The sequence below is a fragment of the Narcine bancroftii genome, chromosome 6, assembly GCF_036971445.1.
Source record: "Narcine bancroftii isolate sNarBan1 chromosome 6, sNarBan1.hap1, whole genome shotgun sequence".
NCBI lineage: Eukaryota > Metazoa > Chordata > Chondrichthyes > Torpediniformes > Narcinidae > Narcine > Narcine bancroftii.
This window is the reverse complement of record NC_091474.1, coordinates 149443182-149460543: the sequence shown is the minus strand read 5'-3', so window position 1 is coordinate 149460543 and position 17362 is coordinate 149443182. Positions and strand designations below refer to the sequence as shown.

The following is a 17362-nucleotide window of genomic DNA, read 5'->3' as shown; positions in this document are numbered from 1 at the left end:
GAGAGAAGGCGGGGACGGGGTACTGAACTTTAAGATCAGCCATGATCTCGTTGAATGGCGGAGCAGGCTCAAAGGGTCGAATGACCAACTCCTGCTCCTATCTTCTGTGTTTCTATGTTAGTCATATTGTCCTTACATAAATTTCTCCAAACATTTTTGTCGATCTTTCTATTTAAATCAAGTTAACATTTCATTCTTGATTTATGAACAATCAACTTAGGCATTTTATTTTGTAATAACTTATACATTTCAGAAATAAACTTATTTATTTCTTTGTTTGTAAGCAATAATTCCAAAGCAAATTGTCTAGGTAATTTTAAACTCTGACCTAATTGTACTGACAATAACCACAACAGCAGTGTGAGTATAAGACAGCTTTAATAAACTAATATGTATACTAAGAGGTCTTGTCTCTCTGCAAGACAAACCTGGAAGGCTAGACTGTAGCTCTGGATTGCTTTATATAAAAGGTCACCGGGATGACCCTTGGTGACCTAGTGGTGTAATTACATATCACCACACTAATTTTACCAATAAAAAAGTTTTAACTTGATAATAACAAAAAATGTATTACAGGTACACAATCCTCTATCTGGAACCCTAAGGGGACAGTGTGTTCCAAATTTTGGATTTTTTCGGATTTCATAAAAGCCACCCCCCCCCCAGATTTAAGCCCACCTGAATTGTGCTGCTGTATCCACCCCCTTCCACTTGCGCTGGCGTTTCTCCCCCTATCCACTTGAGTCGTGCTGCATTCTATTCCCCCACCCACCCAAGTGACACTGCTGTCTCTCTCCCCCCCACCCACCCAAGATGTGCTGCCGTCTCTCACCCCTTGCTCTCCCGAGTAACGCTGCCATCTCTTTCTTTCACCCGCCCGCCAGAGTTGCGGTGCCGTATCTCTCCCTTGTCACCCACCTGAGTCATGCTGCCATGTCTATCCCCCCTCACTGGCCTGAGATGTACTGCCGTCTCTCTCTCTCTCATCCCCGACCACCTGAGTCGTGCTGCCATGTCTCTCCCCCCCTCACTGGCCTGAGATGCACTGCTGTCTCTCTCTCTCATCCCCGCCCACCCAAGTCATGCTACCATCTCTCTCCCCCTTACCTAGACAGTCGCGCTGTCGTCTCGCACCCCCCTTGCCCACCCGAGTTGCGCTGCCATCTCTCTCTCCCTGCCAGCCTGAGTAGTGCTGCTGACTCCCTCCCCCTGCCCAACCTAGTCGTGCTTCTGTCTCTCTCCCACTGCTGTACCAGCACCAGGAAAAAAATGCCGGTTTATGGAGCTTTCCGGATTTTAGATGTCCGTATAAAAGATTGTGTATCTGTATTAGGAACTTGAAATTTCTCCTTCATTCGATTAAAAGATAAAAAACAACCCTGATTCAAAACAATCTTCAACTTTTTAAATCCCCAATTGATTCCATGACTTTAAAAACTGATTATTTACAGTAAAAGGAAGTTTATTTTGATATAAAAGCATTTTCCCTGAAATCTTTCCTTTTCCACCTATATCATAATCAATTTTATTCTATATTTCAATTAAATGTTTCAGAATTGGTGGATCCTTACTAATTAACTATTTTGAATTCCATTTATAAATAAATTCTGACTTAGACTTCTCATCAATTTTATCTAACTCTATTCGCCCAAATAGAAGGTTTATTTAAATCAAACATTGGATTAATAAATTTCAATTGAGCAGCTTTACAATAATTCTGAAAATGTGGAAGATGTAAACCACCTAATTCAAATTTACAAGTTAATTTCTCCAAAGATACCCTGTTCATTGTTCCCTTCTATAAATATTTCCTTACAATTAAGATCTTAAAAAAAATTTGGATGCACTAAACAAGGAATAGATTGAAAAAGATATTTCATCCTTGGAAAAACTTATATTTTAATACAATTCACTCTGCCTATTAAAGTCATTCCATCTGTTTAAATAATTTTTAATTTTATTAAATAATGGAACATAATTTAACTTGTACAAATTATCTAAATTTCTATCAATTCTAATACCTAAATATTTAATTGGATTATATGTCCACTTAAATTGAACTACACATTTACAACAATCAAAATCTCCTTCTACTAAAAGCATAACTTCACTTTTATTCCAATTACTCTTTTAACCAGATATTTCTCCATAATCTTTTAACTTTTTTATATAAAGAAATTAAAGAATTTTCAGAATCTGTTATATAAATCAATACATCATCTGCAAAAAAATATTTAATGCTCCTTATTCACTTTAATTCCTTTAATACTAACATCTTGCCTTATTGATTATGCCAACAGTTCAATTACTAAAACAAATAATGCAGGAGATAAGGGAAAACATTGTATAGCTGATTGTGTTAATGAAAACGAAGAAGAAACTTGTCCATTAGTAACTATTCTAGCCAAAGGATTTCTTTATAAAACTTTAATCAAATTCATAAATATTGGCCCAAATTGAAATTATTGTAAATCCTTAAATAAATAATTCCATTCTAATCTGTCAAAACCCTTTTCACAATCTAACAATAAAACTAATGCTAAACCCGATTACCTCTGAGAACTATGAATTAAATTAATTAATTTAGCTATATTATCAGCAAAGTATCTTTTCTTGATAAATCCAGAATGATCTAAATGAACCAATTTAAGTAAATATTCATTTACTCTATTAGTCAAAACTTTAGCATCAATCTTATAATCAACATTTAATAATGATATAAGCCTATAAGAATCAGGTTTTAGTAAATCTTTACCTTTCTTAGGTATTACTGTTATTACACTATTTGAAAAAAGATTCTGGTAATGAACAAGTTATGTCACTTCTATTAATACTTCCATTAATAAAGGCATCAATAAGTCTTTACATTTTTTATAAAATTCAGATGTAAACATATATTTACCAGGAGATTTACCATCTTGCATAGAATTTAAAGCCTTAATAACTTATTTCAATGTAAATGGAGAATCTAAATCTTTCCGAGCTTGGGAATTCAAAGATGGAAGTTGAAGCTTCTGTAAAAAGTAATTAATTTTTTCTTCATTATTCAATGATTGAGATGAATTCAAATTAGTATAATACTCTCTAAAATAATCATTTATATCCTGTAATTTATAAGTAATTTTTAAATTCTTCTTGACAGCCTTAATAATCCTTGATGCTTCCTCTGTTTCCAATAGCAAAGCTAAAACCTTATGTGCTCGTTCTCCTAATTCATAATATTTTTGTTTAGTTCTGTCAATTAATTTCTCAATCCTATAAGTCTGAATAGAATTATAATGCATTTTTTATTTATCAATTCTACCCTTTTTGTCTGATGGTTTGTTTGTAAATTTTTTTCCAAAATTACAATTTCCTTCTCTAATTTATCTATTTCCTGAAGATAATTTTTGTCGATTAACTAAGCCTCTTAAATAAGCTTTTAATGCATCCCATAGAAGAGATTTATTATCAACTGAATTAACATTTGTATCTAAATACATCTGCATTTGACCTTATAATATCACAAAATTCTACATTTTTTAATAATGACGAATTAAATCTCCATCTATAAATTGATTCACTTCTGTCAGAATTTGAACGATATCAATAATGGTAAATGGTCTGATGCATTTCTAGGTTTATATTGTACATACTCTATCCTTCCATGTAAATGAGCCGAAATTAAGAAAAAATCTATTCTAGAATAAGAATCAAACCGATAAAAATAAAATGAATAATCTCTCTCTTTAGGATTCAATTTTCTCCAAATATCTATAAAAAATTTAATTCTTCCATTAATGTCAATATTCTTTTAGCCATTTTTGTTTTCATTAAAGATTTTGTGGATTTATCTAAAATTGGGTCCAAACAGCAATTAAAATTTCCACCAATTATTATATTTCCATTTACTTGTACCAAATTAAGAAAAAGCATCTTGAATAAATTTTTCATCATCTATATTAAAAGCACGCACATTCATAAAAACCTAAAATTCTGAATAAATTTGACAATTTACCAACACAAATCTACCAACAGGATTAATAACTGTTGATTGTAATTTAAATGGCAAGTTTTTATTAATTAAAATGCTTTAGAATTAAAAGACAAAGGTATAACTTGACCATCCCATTCCCTCTTTAACTTTTAATGTTCTTTCTCAGTTAAATGAGTTAACAGTAAAAATGCAAAATCTACTTTCAACCCCTTTCTTTTAATTGGGTTATTGAGCCTGTTCACATTAAACATTACATAATTCAAACCATGTGTTACCATAATTTAATTTTTAAAATACTGAACTCTCCTCTCCACCCCGAGTCATCCCAGGTCCACAGCAAACTTTCAAAACATATCACCTCCAAAGATAGAAAGTAAGAAACCCCGAAGATAATAAAGTAATTTAAAAAACCCCAAAAGCGCCAATGAGGTTAGCGCTAACTCCTTTAATGACGAGAAGTTGCCACTTGTGGCACGAGGCCTTGGAAGAGGAAAGCGGAAAAAAGAGAATCCTCCTCCCCAGACAGAACATCAGAATTTCTATCAGTCAAGTACGATGAGCTTCTTCAAGGACTCTATTAACTTGATCATCGTCGATTTCAACTTGAACCTCAGTCGGCTGTCTTCCTGGTGAAATCCCTCCTTTTGATTTTTTTTAATCCCCTTCCATTTGTTGAGATGAATAAGATTGATATTGCTTAATATTAGGTAATGAATTGATAAATTCCAAAGCTTCAGACTCATTAGTGAAAAATTATGCTTGAAATTGTCCATAAAAATCTTTAAGAACTGCTGGATATTGAAAAGCAAATCTATATCCCTTCTTCCACAAAACTGACTATGCAGGATTAAATTCTTTTCTTCTTTTGACAATTTCATTACTCAAATCTGCATTAAAAATACTCTTATCCTGGATTATTAAAGGGGTTTATCGATCCCTGGCTTTTTGAACTGCCATATTCAAAATTATTTCTCTATCTTGCTAACGTATTCATTTAATCAAAATAGATCATGGCAGTTGTCCCGGATACAGTTTTTTCCTTAGAGCTCTATGTGCTCTATCAAGTTCCAAACCATTTGGAAAATTCTCTGGTCCCAAGATTTCAGGGAGCCAATTTTGAAAAAAATGTTCCGGATTATTGCCCTCAAAGTCCTCAGGCAAACCAACAATTTTTACATTATTTCTTCTATTCTGATTTTCCAACATGTCAACTTTTTGAAATAAATCTTTTTTTCTGAATTTTCCACACTGTAAAAGAATCTTCTGTCTTATCAACTGTATCTTTACATTCTTCTATCTGCATATTACATTCTTGAAAATCTTCTCCAAATGTTTGAACCTTAATTTTAACTTTGTCAGCAGATTTATTGCACTTTGCCATATCTGTCTTCATTACTGTCATTTCTTCACTAATAGCTCCCAAATGAGTGGTAAAATCTGCTTTCACCAGCAAAATTTGCATCCATTTTTTCACTAATTGAATCATTTTTTAAAAAATCTTTTCGAAAACCTGTGGATCAAGAGGTTTTGGAGTAACATAATATGCACCCATTTTACCTTGAATGTATTGGTCTCCTTCTTCTGTTTCCTCTCCCTGTGATTATGGCACAAGACTTTCCTCTTCCGCTCCTACCTCTTCTTCTTCTTCCTCCATGGAAGGTGCTAATGGTTGAAACTGCAGATGGTCTTTCTGCTTAGCCCTTGTTTAACCTGCAACCACAGAAGAAGCCAGGTCCATAGACTCTGATTTGATCAGTTCCACGGTGGGCATGCACAAAGTACTGCGCATGCGCGTTGCTTCCACAGTCAACTCTGTAGTTTTCTTCCGTGCTCCAGTGCTATCTTCTCCAACTCCCTGATAAGTTGGCACTGGAGTTTGGATTCTTACCCGCAGAGCCTTTGAAGAACGAGGCTGGAGAGGAACCAGGATCGGAGGCCGAGTCTTCAAGGTTGGCCCAGTTTCTTCCATCACAGTAAATTCAGTTATAGCTGTTTTTTTTTTGCAGTTTGTGTTCTGAATCTTTTGCAGCCATCTTTTAAGACCTATAGAAAAATATTAAATATTAAAGTTATTTAATACTTAATTCTACCAGGAGAGGTGTTTTCCACATCTCCCTACGCGTTAATGCCTCGCCCCCAAAATCACACCTTCCTGACTGCATTGGCTTTGTAGCTGATGTTTTGGGAACATTCTACAAATTTTCCAGCATTATTAAGACTTGAGTGAATATCAAGCTTGTAGATGAAGCTTGGCAACGTGGTCGGTTTATTTTTGCATGCGGTTGAAAAGGGAACTTGATGACTGGCTTCTGATTGGCAATTGATGGGCAACTTAGAAAAATGTCACATAGACAGGGAAAGCATCAAGCAGACAATCACTATTGAATGTGGCCGAGGGAGAAGTCTGGTTATTTAATAGCTTACAGAATTAGATATATTTATCTAATTCTGATTGCAAGATATAAAATACCATTTCTTGTGCACAATCTTGGTCCAGTTTCAGATGACCTGGAGTTTCCACTTTAATACAATCACCAAGAAGGCTTGCCAGTGGCTATACTTTGTGAAGTGTCTGAGGAAGTTCAGTATGTCACCGAAAACTCTTGTAAACTTCTACAGGTATACTGTGAAGCACATTCTGGCTGGTTGCATCACTGTCTGGTATGGAGGCGCCAACTCTCAGGACAAGAATAAACTCCAGAGGGTTGTTAACTTGGCCTGTAACATCACAGGCACCAGACCACTTCATCAAGGATATCTACAAAAGGCAGTGTCTTAAAAAAGCAGCCTCTATCCTCAAAGACCCACCACCCAGGTCATGCTGAATAAACCATCTAAGTTCCTCCAGCATTTTTGGTGTTTTTACTACAGAAATGAGTAAATTGATTATTTCCCAGTATAAAACATCCTCATTGTCAATATTAGAAAAAGTGCACTCCTTCCTTAAGAAACATCATTTAGGAGAGGGAGGTGAGAAGATTGCCTGGATATTGATTCAGGCTTTTTTGACAATAAGAGGAACTGATAATATTTGAATGGGCAGTTGTTTTGAATTAAATAAATGACAGGCAATCATGGATCCATTTTTTTTTAAAGTTAAGCCCAGACAATGATGAATGTTTTGGAAGTGTTTTTATATTCCCCAGAGTATAACCATCCTCTGGGCCTCATACACAGATAGTCAATTTGCTAAAATCCTTGAGGCACAAACTGAAGAAATTTCAGGCCAGGATAGCAATTACTCTGTGTAAATAAAGGTAGCACATTATTACTGCTGCCCGGAGTGAACTCGTGGACGAGTTGATCACCAAGTCTAAGTGTTGTTAGACCAAGATGATTTTTCCAAATTTATTTCACTTCCATCTTGACTTCCATCTGGTTTCTTGCCTCTGTGAAGAGGTCACATGTTTCAGTTTCAGATGGTGCACAGGGTGTCTGTAATGTAATCCATGAGGTATTGCCTGTTTGGAACAGCAGACGTTTATTTCCTGTGTAGCATTGTTCACTTACTACCTACTGATCTTGTTCTATTGTTAACAACCTGCACCTTAGTCTTTTACATCTATTTTTTTTTATTTTAAGAAAGGAGAACAAAACCAAACTGAAAGCAGTATAAACAGTCATCAAAATACATCTAGGCAGATAAACTAATGAAAATAAAACACTGCCTAAACTTTATTTGAATCAAGTGTACAGTTAGAGTATTTGCAAAATTTTCCCTGTTTGAAAGCCTGCGTTAGAAAGAAACAATATGATGGAACTTACTTCATCCATGATTTTAAAAAAAACTATCTACCCTTTAAATATAATTAATCACGTCTCCAGAATGGAGGACCATCGCCTTCCCAAGATCGTGTTATATGGCGAGCTCTCCACTGGCCACCGTGACAGAGGTGCACCAAAGAAAAGGTACAAGGACTGCCTAAAGAAATCTCTTGGTGCCTGCCACATTGACCACCGCCAGTGGGCTGATCTCGCCTCAAACCGTGCATCTTGGCGCCTCACAGTTTGGCGGGCAGCAACCTCCTTTGAAGAAGACCGCAGAGCCCACCTCACTGACAAAAGGCAAAGGAGGAAAAACCCAACACCCAACCCCAACCAACCAATTTTCCCCTGCAACCGCTGCAACCGTGTCTGCCTGTCCCGCGTCGGACTTGTCAGCCACAAACGAGCCTGCAGCTGACGTGGACTTTTACCCCCTCCATAAATCTTCGTCCGCGAAGCCAAGCCAAAGAAGAAAATCAAAAAACTAAAATCTAATTAACTCTTTTAAAGTTGTTGAGGGATGCCCAACACATTCCAAATTTTTCTCAGACTCATGAAGAAGTGAAGGCCATGGAGCACCTTCTTGGCTGTTGTATTGACTTGGTTGGTCTAGGATAGTTTGTTGGAGATATTCACTCTGAGGAACCTAGGGTTGTCTAATGCTCCCACCTCATCACCACTGATGTGGACATGGGAATGAGCTCTACTTTGCGAGGTTAATAACACTCCTTAGTTTTGCTGACATCCCACTCCTCCATCTTCCCACCACAATTTACACTCTCCCACCCTCCAGGGGAGTTGCTAGTGCCATCCACTAACACAAAATGCCTGTTCTCCACATCCTCTTACAAACTCAAGAGACTCAAGTTACGGCCAATTTTCTCAGTGTTATCATCATTTCTCCAAACATCTCCACTACTTCCAGTATCTTCTCCAACCATATCCACAAGGGCACTTCATCCTATCTTCTCTCTTCTAGCCCCGCCTGCAGCAAATACTCAGTTAGCTGTACTACATGAAATGGACCAGTGGTTGCATAGGAAAAGAATTTTTGTCACCTAGACATACAAAACCTCGCCAAATATAACATCTCAGAATGCCATGAGGAACCATGGTGTTCTGTATAGAAAATTGTTAAAGCTATGATGTGTGCCCAATTTATGTCTGTCTTAAAAGTCGTATAATGCATTTTAATTATCAGTTTATTTTTACGACTGCTATTTGGTGTGAGTATTTGAACTCCAGTAATCTGGCAAAAATAGCTTGGGTCCCATGTTATGGAGTGTGCCAGCATATTCAAATAAGTCCTATTCAGCAGCAATAAAAATTAGCTCAGAGTTATGTTTAAAATTTAACATAACATAACAATTACAGCACGGAAACAGGCCATTAGGCCCTTCTAGTCCGCACTGAACCAAACACCCCTTTCTAGTCCCACCTCCCTGCACAATGCCCATAACCCTCCATCTTCTTCTCATCCATATACCTGTCCAACCTTTTCTTAAATAATACAATTGACTCCGCCGCCACTATTTCTCCCGGAAGCTCATTCCACACGGCTACCACTCTCTGAGTAAAGAAGTTCCCCCTCATGTTACCTTTAAACCTCTGCCCCTTAATTCTTAACTCATGTCCTCTTGTTTTAATCTTTCCTCCTCTTAACGGAAATAGTCTATCCACATCCACTCTGTCTATCCCTTTCATAATCTTAAATACTTCTATCAAATCCCCTCTCAACCTTCTACGCTCCAAAGAATAAAGACCTAATCTGTCCAATCTCTCCCTATACTCTAGATGCTTAAACCCAGGTAACATTCTGGTCAACCTTCTCTGCACTCTCTCCACTCTGTTTATATCCTTCCTATAATTAGGAGACCAGAACTGCACACAGAACTCCAAATGAGGCCGCACCAACGTCTTATACAATCTCAACATCACCTCCAAACTCCTATATTCCATGCAATGATTGATAAAGGCCAGCATACTAAAAGCCTTCTTCACCACCCTATTCACGTGAGTTTCTACCTTCAGGGAACGATGTACCGTTACTCCAAAATCTTTCTGCTCTTCTGTATTCATCAATGCTCTCCCATTTACCACGTATGTCCTATTCTGATTCTTCTTACCAAAATGAAGCACCTCACACTTATCAGCATTAAATTCCATCTGCCATTTTTCAGCCCACTTTTCTAAGCAGCCCAAATCCCTCTGCAATCCTTGAAAACCTTCTTCATTATCCACTATTTCACCTATCTTAGTATCGTCTGCATATTTACTAATCCAATTCACCACCCCATCATCTAGATCATTAATGTATATAACGAACAACAATGGGCCCAATACAGATCCTTGAGGCACACCACTGGTCACCGGCCTCCAACCTGACAGACAATTATCCACTACCACTCTCTGGCCTCTCCCTTTCAGCCAATGTTCAATCCATTTGACTATCTCAAAATTTATACCTAAAGACTGCACCTTCCTAACTAACCTTCCATGTGGTACCTTATTGAAGGCCTTACTGAAGTCCATATAGACAACATCCACTGCGCTACCCTCATCCACATTCTTAGTCACCTCTTCAAAAAATTCAATCAGATTGGTCAAACATGACCTTCCTCCCACAAATCCATATTGAGTGCTCCTGATCAGACCCTGTCTATCCAGATGTTTATAAGTACTATCTCTAAGAATTTTCTCCATTAATTTACCTACCACAGACGTCAAACTTACAGGCCGATAGTTGCCAGGCTTCCTCCTTGAACACTTTTTAAATAATGGAACCACATGCGCAATGCGCCAATCCTCCGGCACTATCCCCATATCTAATGACATTTGGAAAATTACCGCCAGAGCCTTTGCTATTTCCTCCTTCACTTCTCTCAATGTCCTGGGGAAGATCCCGTCTGGTCCCGGAGACTTATCCACCTTTATATTCTTCAAAAGCCTTAAAGCCTTAAAACTACACCTTTTGTAATCTCTATATTCCCCATATTTACCCATATTTACCCAATTTGCTTTTTTTTATCTCACATCTCCCAATATCCTTCTCCTTAGTGAATACCGAAGAAAAGAAACTGTTCAGTATCTCTCCCATTTCTAAGGGACCAATTTTGTCTCTAGCTTTCCTCTTACCATTAACATATTTGTAGAACTCTTTTGGATTAGTTTTCACCCTGCTTGCCATAGTTTCCTCGTACCTTCTTTTAGCTTTCCTAATTCCTCTCTTAAGATTCCTCTTAATGTATCTTTCAAACATCTCCTTAACTCCATGCTTCTTATATCTAATGTACGCCTCCCTTTTTCTTCGAACCAAGTTTCCAATATTCCTTGAAAACCACGGCTCTCTCAAACCTTTTGCCCCTCCTTTTGACCTAACAGGCACATAAAGCTTTTGCACTCTCAAAATCTGATCTTTAAAAGACTTCCATCTCTCTACTACATCCTGCCCATAAAACAAATTGTCCCAATGCACACCCTGCAAGTCCTTTCGCACCTCCTCAAATCTAGCTTTTCCCCAATCAAAAACCTCAACCCTTGGCCCTGACTTCTCTCTTTCCATAATGACATTGAAGCTGATGGCATTATGATCACTGGACCCGAAGTGCTCGCCAACACTAACCTCCGTCACTTGACCCATCCCATTTGCCAACAGTAGATCTAACACTGCTCCTTCTCTGGTCGGCACCTCTACATATTGCTGTAAAAAACTATCTTGCACACATTTCACAAACTCTAACCCATCCAGTCCTTTCACAGAATGTGTTTCCCAATCTATATGTGGAAAATTAAAATCTCCCATAATTACAACCCTGTGCTTATCACAAATATCTACTATCTCCCTACAGATTTGCTCCTCTAGGTCTCAGTCCCCTCCGGGTGGTCTATAATACACCCCTACAAGTGTAACCTCTCCTTTCCTACTCCTCAGTTCCACCCAAATAGCCTCTGTGGATGTGCCCTCTAATCTATCCTTCCTAGGCACCGCTGTAATATTTTCCCTGACAAGCAATGCAACCCCACCTCCTCTTGCCCCTCCGACTCTATCACACCTAAAACAACAAAACCCAGGGATATTCAGTTGCCAATCACATCCCTCCTGCAACCACGTCTCACTAATTGCAACCATGGCTCACTAATAATAATTTTAATTATTAATCAACAATTATATAACACCTAATCTAATTTAACTAACTTATCTAAACTTAACTACATTTATATGCAATTGTTTAACTTTAACTATGCACAAATATATTGGTGTGTGTGAAATACCCCAAGCCATTATAACTCAAGGCTCAATTCTCGGAATGCAATTCAAAGTTCAGTTTTAGAAATTCAGTGATGACATGGGTACACAGGGTTTAAGATGGTTGAGATGTACACAGGCCTTAGAATGGTGAGATACGTGACTTTGGTTGGGTCAGACATGCAGACTTTAAGATAGGTGAGACATGCAGGTATTAAGATGATGTTAGCAGTTCCTGAAGTGGGTGAAAGAGACCATTACTTACTCATGAAACCCTTAGAGAAATGTCCTTCTTCTGCAGTTAGAACCTTTTTCGTGGGTAGAAAGCAATATTTCTTCTGCAACTTTAAAAACTTTTCATGGGTCAGTCGAAGTGGTCTTCTCATTCCTCTATAAGCAAAAGGAGGAAATCTGACATTCTGTCTATAACCACACAATGAGGACAAGAGGGTTTCTCATTCCTACAAAGGAGGTCAAAGAGATGTTTACTTTTGTGCTGCTTCCTTAAAATGGCCTCTCCAGCAAATTATTCACTCTCCTTTCATTCAATAAGCTAGTCTCATGGTCACTGCACCTGCCTTCCCCAGGGCTTCCGTGTTGATTCTGCTAATGTATCCAGTAAAAGGAACCTGATGTTCAAAGTCTGATGCTAAGTTTCACAGTCACTTTGTAGGAGTTTAGAAACAGTTACTTTTTGATTATTGTAGGAGTTTAGAAACAGTTACTATTTTAATGGAACTTAGAAACAATTATAGAAGGTAGAAAAAGCAAGGAGATAGCTAAAATGTTCTTTGTGTAAAATGGCGCATGAAAAAGTAGAGACAAGATAACAGAGGAATTTAAGCAGATACAGAAATATGCACGTACACACAAAGGCCTTGTTTAATAGGGGGTGGGGAAAGGAGGTGTGAGTATGGGATAGGAGAAAGTCAGAGTCAGTCAAGAGTCAGGCGAATAGGGAAAAGTGCCAAACCAATCCAAAAAGGATAAATGTAAGAAAAATGTAAGGGGAGGTGAATTGAAAAATGTATAAAAACAAAGAAGCTTCCCGCCCTCGGTGTACTTTCCCGAGGTAGGGGGAGAGTACCCAACCTTGCAATGTTGTAAATATAAATAAATGTTCTTTGTTCTCAACTTTTGTCTCGAGCATACTTTGTTGACACAAAGGCACTTCTTACAACTTGGGGCTCGTCCGGGATCACACTCCCTCCACTGACTGGTGCTTGTTTGAAAAGGGGTTGGTGCACCCCGGCTGATTTAGCCGGACTCCTGGTCATCGAGTGTCCGGCCAGTGGATGTAGCGAGTGATATTCGAGAAGAGATGTTGAGAACAAACAATGGGACAGCCGTACAAGTGACGTGCTGGGATGGCTCGCCAGCCGGGTAAGACTTTATTTTTTTCCATGGGTGGGGGAGGAAGTAGGAAGAAATGTCCGGGAATAGGACCGACTGACAGAATTCCCCCAGGAAGCCCATTGGGAAGGCAATTGATGAATTGGGGTGTGGGGAAAACCCGCGGGAAAGACAAAAAGAAAATGATTCAATATTGTTGCCATGAATGGCCTAAAAATCCATTAAGGGGTCTTCGGTATTTTGGCCAAAATACGGTTCGGATGAGGATTGGGTATGCCAGGCTTTGAATACCTGGCTTTATGGGCATAGACCTGAGGACTCCGAAAGTAGAGATTATGCTGCCTGCTGGTTGTTTGTAGAATTTGACCAGATGGTGATGAATACAAGGGATCCGGCGAAATCTAAGGAACAGGAGCCTTTGGCTCCTCTTCCTGAAAACTGGGACCCCTTGCAGGCATTACCTCAACCATATCCTAAGCCGGCTCCTCCCTTGCCCTCTCCTCCCCGCCCGCTTTATCCTCCCCTTCCTATGTCTGCCACTCCAACCCCTCTGAGATTCATCAATGAAAATGAATGAGAAAACACGATAAGGACTAGGTACAAGCTAAGGGTCCTCCGCCGCCTCTTACCCCCCAGGTATATAACCTAGACTGTACGGGATTATTAGAAGAGCAGTGTGAAAAACTTCACGAAGAGAAGGCTGGGAAATTTGCTTTGGGTCCCAGACATCATAAGGAAGATCCAGTTCCATCAGGAGCCTGGGGACCGGATCTTTCTCAGGCGCAAATGTTTCCCCTTCGCGAGGTACCCTTTGGAGGTCCATGGGGTGGAATAGGCTTTGTAAATGTCCCCTTGACTAGCACAGAAGTGAGAAATTTTAAACAGGAAATTAAGTCTTTAATTGAAGATCCTCAAGCCTGTGTGGAGCAATTAGATCAGTTTCTGGGACCTAACATTTACACCTGGAATGAGTTAATGTCTATATTCAAAGCTTTATTTTCTTTAGATGAGAGAGGAATGATTAGACAAGCTGGAATTAGGATGTGGGATCGGGAACATCAGGGAGGTCCAGGAGCAGTTGCTGGAGAGGACAACTTCCCTCTGGTCAATCCACACTGGGTTAAGGGGACCGTAGATGGTCGCACCCGGATGGAAAAATACAGGGTGAACCTGATAAAGGGAGTGAGGGAGTCAGTACCAAAAGGACAGAATTTTAAGAAAGCATTCGAGGTTTCCCAGGGCCCAGACGAAACCCCCTCGGCCTTTTTGACTAGACTGTGGGCAGCAATACAATAATATGGAGGATTGGATATAGAGTCACCATTTGGGGAACAATTAGTTTTGACAGGATTTGTTACAAACTCAGCCCCAGATATACGAAAGAAACTTCAAAAGACTGAAAATTGGCATGAACAGGGATTATCCCAGCTCCTACAAATAGCCCAAAGGGCATATGTCCAAAGGAGTGAGGATAAGCAGAAAGGAAAGGTGAAGATATTAATGCAGGCGGTAAAGGAAGTCATAAATGGACAGCAGGGAAGTCAAAGACGCCGGACCAACGGTCCGGGTGGATGGATGGGAATGAGAGAAAGAGAAGGGCCAGGATTTGAAGGATGGGACGAACCCCAGGGTCCCCGACCATGAGTGGGGGCTCTAAGAGGTGGTCCCAACAAAGGATGGCAGACAGGGCCCAAGGTTTGTTACTATTGTAAAAGAGAGGGACACTTCAAGAGGGAATTCCCCCAGAGGGCCAGGGACACACGATCCTATGTCCTGATGGAGGAGGAAGATTAGGGGAGTCAGGGTTCTCTCGTAAAGAGTGCTGTGGGGCAGCATGGAGAACCATTGGTAAACTTAAGCATAGGACCCCACGAAGAAGATATGATTTTTATGGTAGACTCGGAAGCTGCTCGTTCTAGTATTTTAACCAAACCCAAGGGAACAGTTTTTAAACGGGAGGGTGATTATTTCAGGGGTCGAGGGATCTAAGTTTGTGTTTCCTGAATTAAGGGGCCTTAGGATACAAATGGGGAGAAAGGTGATAAGGGGAGATATTCTACTAGTCCCTCAGGTGGGAGTTTGTCTATTGGTTCGAGATTTGCAGGATTCGTTAGGCATTGGGACTCCGCCCCAGGGGAAGGGGATCGGAGTCCAGTTCTATACATTGGCACAAGAAGATCACGAATTGATTGACCCCAAAGTGTGGGCGAAGAAGGGAAATAGAGGGGGGTTGGATGTTCCCCCACTTCGGGTCACGTTAAAGGATCCCAATCAGACAGTTAGGCGTAAACAGTACCCGATTTCTATGGATGGAAGGAAGGGATGGCAACCCATAATCGATCAACTACTACTGGATGGTTTGCTTGAACCCTGTATGTCCCCTTTTAACACCCCAATACTGCCAGTCTGAAAACCAGACGGTACTTATCGGTTGGTACAAGACCTACGAGAGTTAAACAAGGTAATTTTGGCCCGATATCCCGTTGTACCTAATCGATATACTATTATGGGAAAAATAGATCCAATTAGTAAATAGTTTAGTGTGATAGACCTGAAAGAAGCCTTTTGGGCTTGCCCTCTGGATGAGGGCAGTAGGGACATGTTTGCCTTTGAATGGGAGAACCCGTATACTGGACGAAAGAACCAGTATCGCTGGACAGTTCTTCCGCAAGGCTTCACAGAGTCCCCTAATCTGTTTGGCCAGGTATTAGAACAAGTGTTGGAAGAAGCTCCAAAAAGATCGGATTGTCAGCTTATACAATATGTGGATGACTTATTGATTACGGGGGAAGGACAAGAGTCTGTTAAACAATATACGGTGGATATGTTAAACTTTCTGGGAGAAAATGGGTTGAGAGTAAGTGAGGCGAAATTGCAATTTGTGCAGCCAGATGTAAAATACCTGGGGCATCTAATTAGTTAGGGAAGTAGGCGAATAAGCCCGGAAAGAATACATGGTATTTTGCAGATCCCACCTCCCAAGGATACCTGAGAGCTCAGGAAGTTCCTTGGTTTGGTGGGATATTGCCGAATTTGGATAGAAAATTATTCTAGTCTTGGAAAATTTTTATATGATAAGTTAGCTGGCCAAGATAATTCTCTTGCAGTTTGGACAGAGGAAGAAATGGAGGGATTTAAGAGGATAAAGAGTTGTCTCGCCAAGGCTCCAGTGTTGGCATTACCTGATTTGAATAAACAATTTGATTTATTTACTAATGCAAAGGGTGGGGTAGCTACAGGGGTATTGACCCAGGAACGAATGGGGCTCCGGCAACCAATGGCGTTTTTGTCCAAGGTATTGGGCCCAGTTTGTCGTGGATGGCCGGAGTGTATCCAGGCCATTGCTGCCACAGCTGTCCTGGTGGAAGAGGGTCGCAAGATTACTTTTGGTGCACCAATGACTGTCCACACCCCACACACAGTTCGAACTATTCTGTTACAGCGTGCGGGGAGGTGGTTGACTGATTCGAGAATTCTAAAATATGAGGCAATTTTGATGGACCGAGATGACTTGATGCTGGTTACTAATCGGGACCAGAATCCAGCAGCATTCTTGGTATCTCCATCAAGTGAGACAACTTCTGACCAGTTAGAACAGGAATGTTTGGAAATAATAGATTTGCAGACTAAGATCCGGAGTGATCTAGGAGATGAGCCTCTATGTGAGAGAGAAAGATGGTTTATAGATGGTTCTTCTTGTAGTATAGAAGGAACCCGTTACAGTGGATATGGCATAGTGGATGGCAAAATCGGTTCCGTCATCGAAGCTGGTCGCCTCCCCGGTCCCTGGTCGGCTCAGACATGCAAGTTATATGCGCTGTATCGAGCCCTCCAGGGACTACAAGGAAAAGTGGGAACAATTTACACAGATTCTAAATATGCTTATGGGGTTGTACATACCTTTGGAAAAATTTGGAAGGAACAGGGGCTGATTACAGGAAAAGGTCAAAAATTGGTCCATGAAAATTTAATAATTAAATGCTTGGATGCTTTAATGCTGCCTACGGAGGTTGCTGTGGTCC

General features: G+C 39.8%; 1 long non-coding RNA gene across 1 annotated transcript in view; it reads right to left on the bottom strand.

Moving 5' to 3' along the window:
• Positions 1-17350, bottom strand: part of LOC138737628 (uncharacterized) — a 45767-nt gene extending 28417 nt beyond the window's left edge. The window contains exons 1-3 of the long non-coding RNA XR_011341085.1: positions 17241-17350; positions 12253-12377; positions 5534-6019 (exon numbers count right to left, since the gene is read on the bottom strand). This is a non-coding gene — a long non-coding RNA (uncharacterized lncRNA). The remainder of the gene's footprint in view (positions 1-5533; positions 6020-12252; positions 12378-17240) is intronic.
• Between the last annotated feature and the right edge of the window lie 12 nt (positions 17351-17362).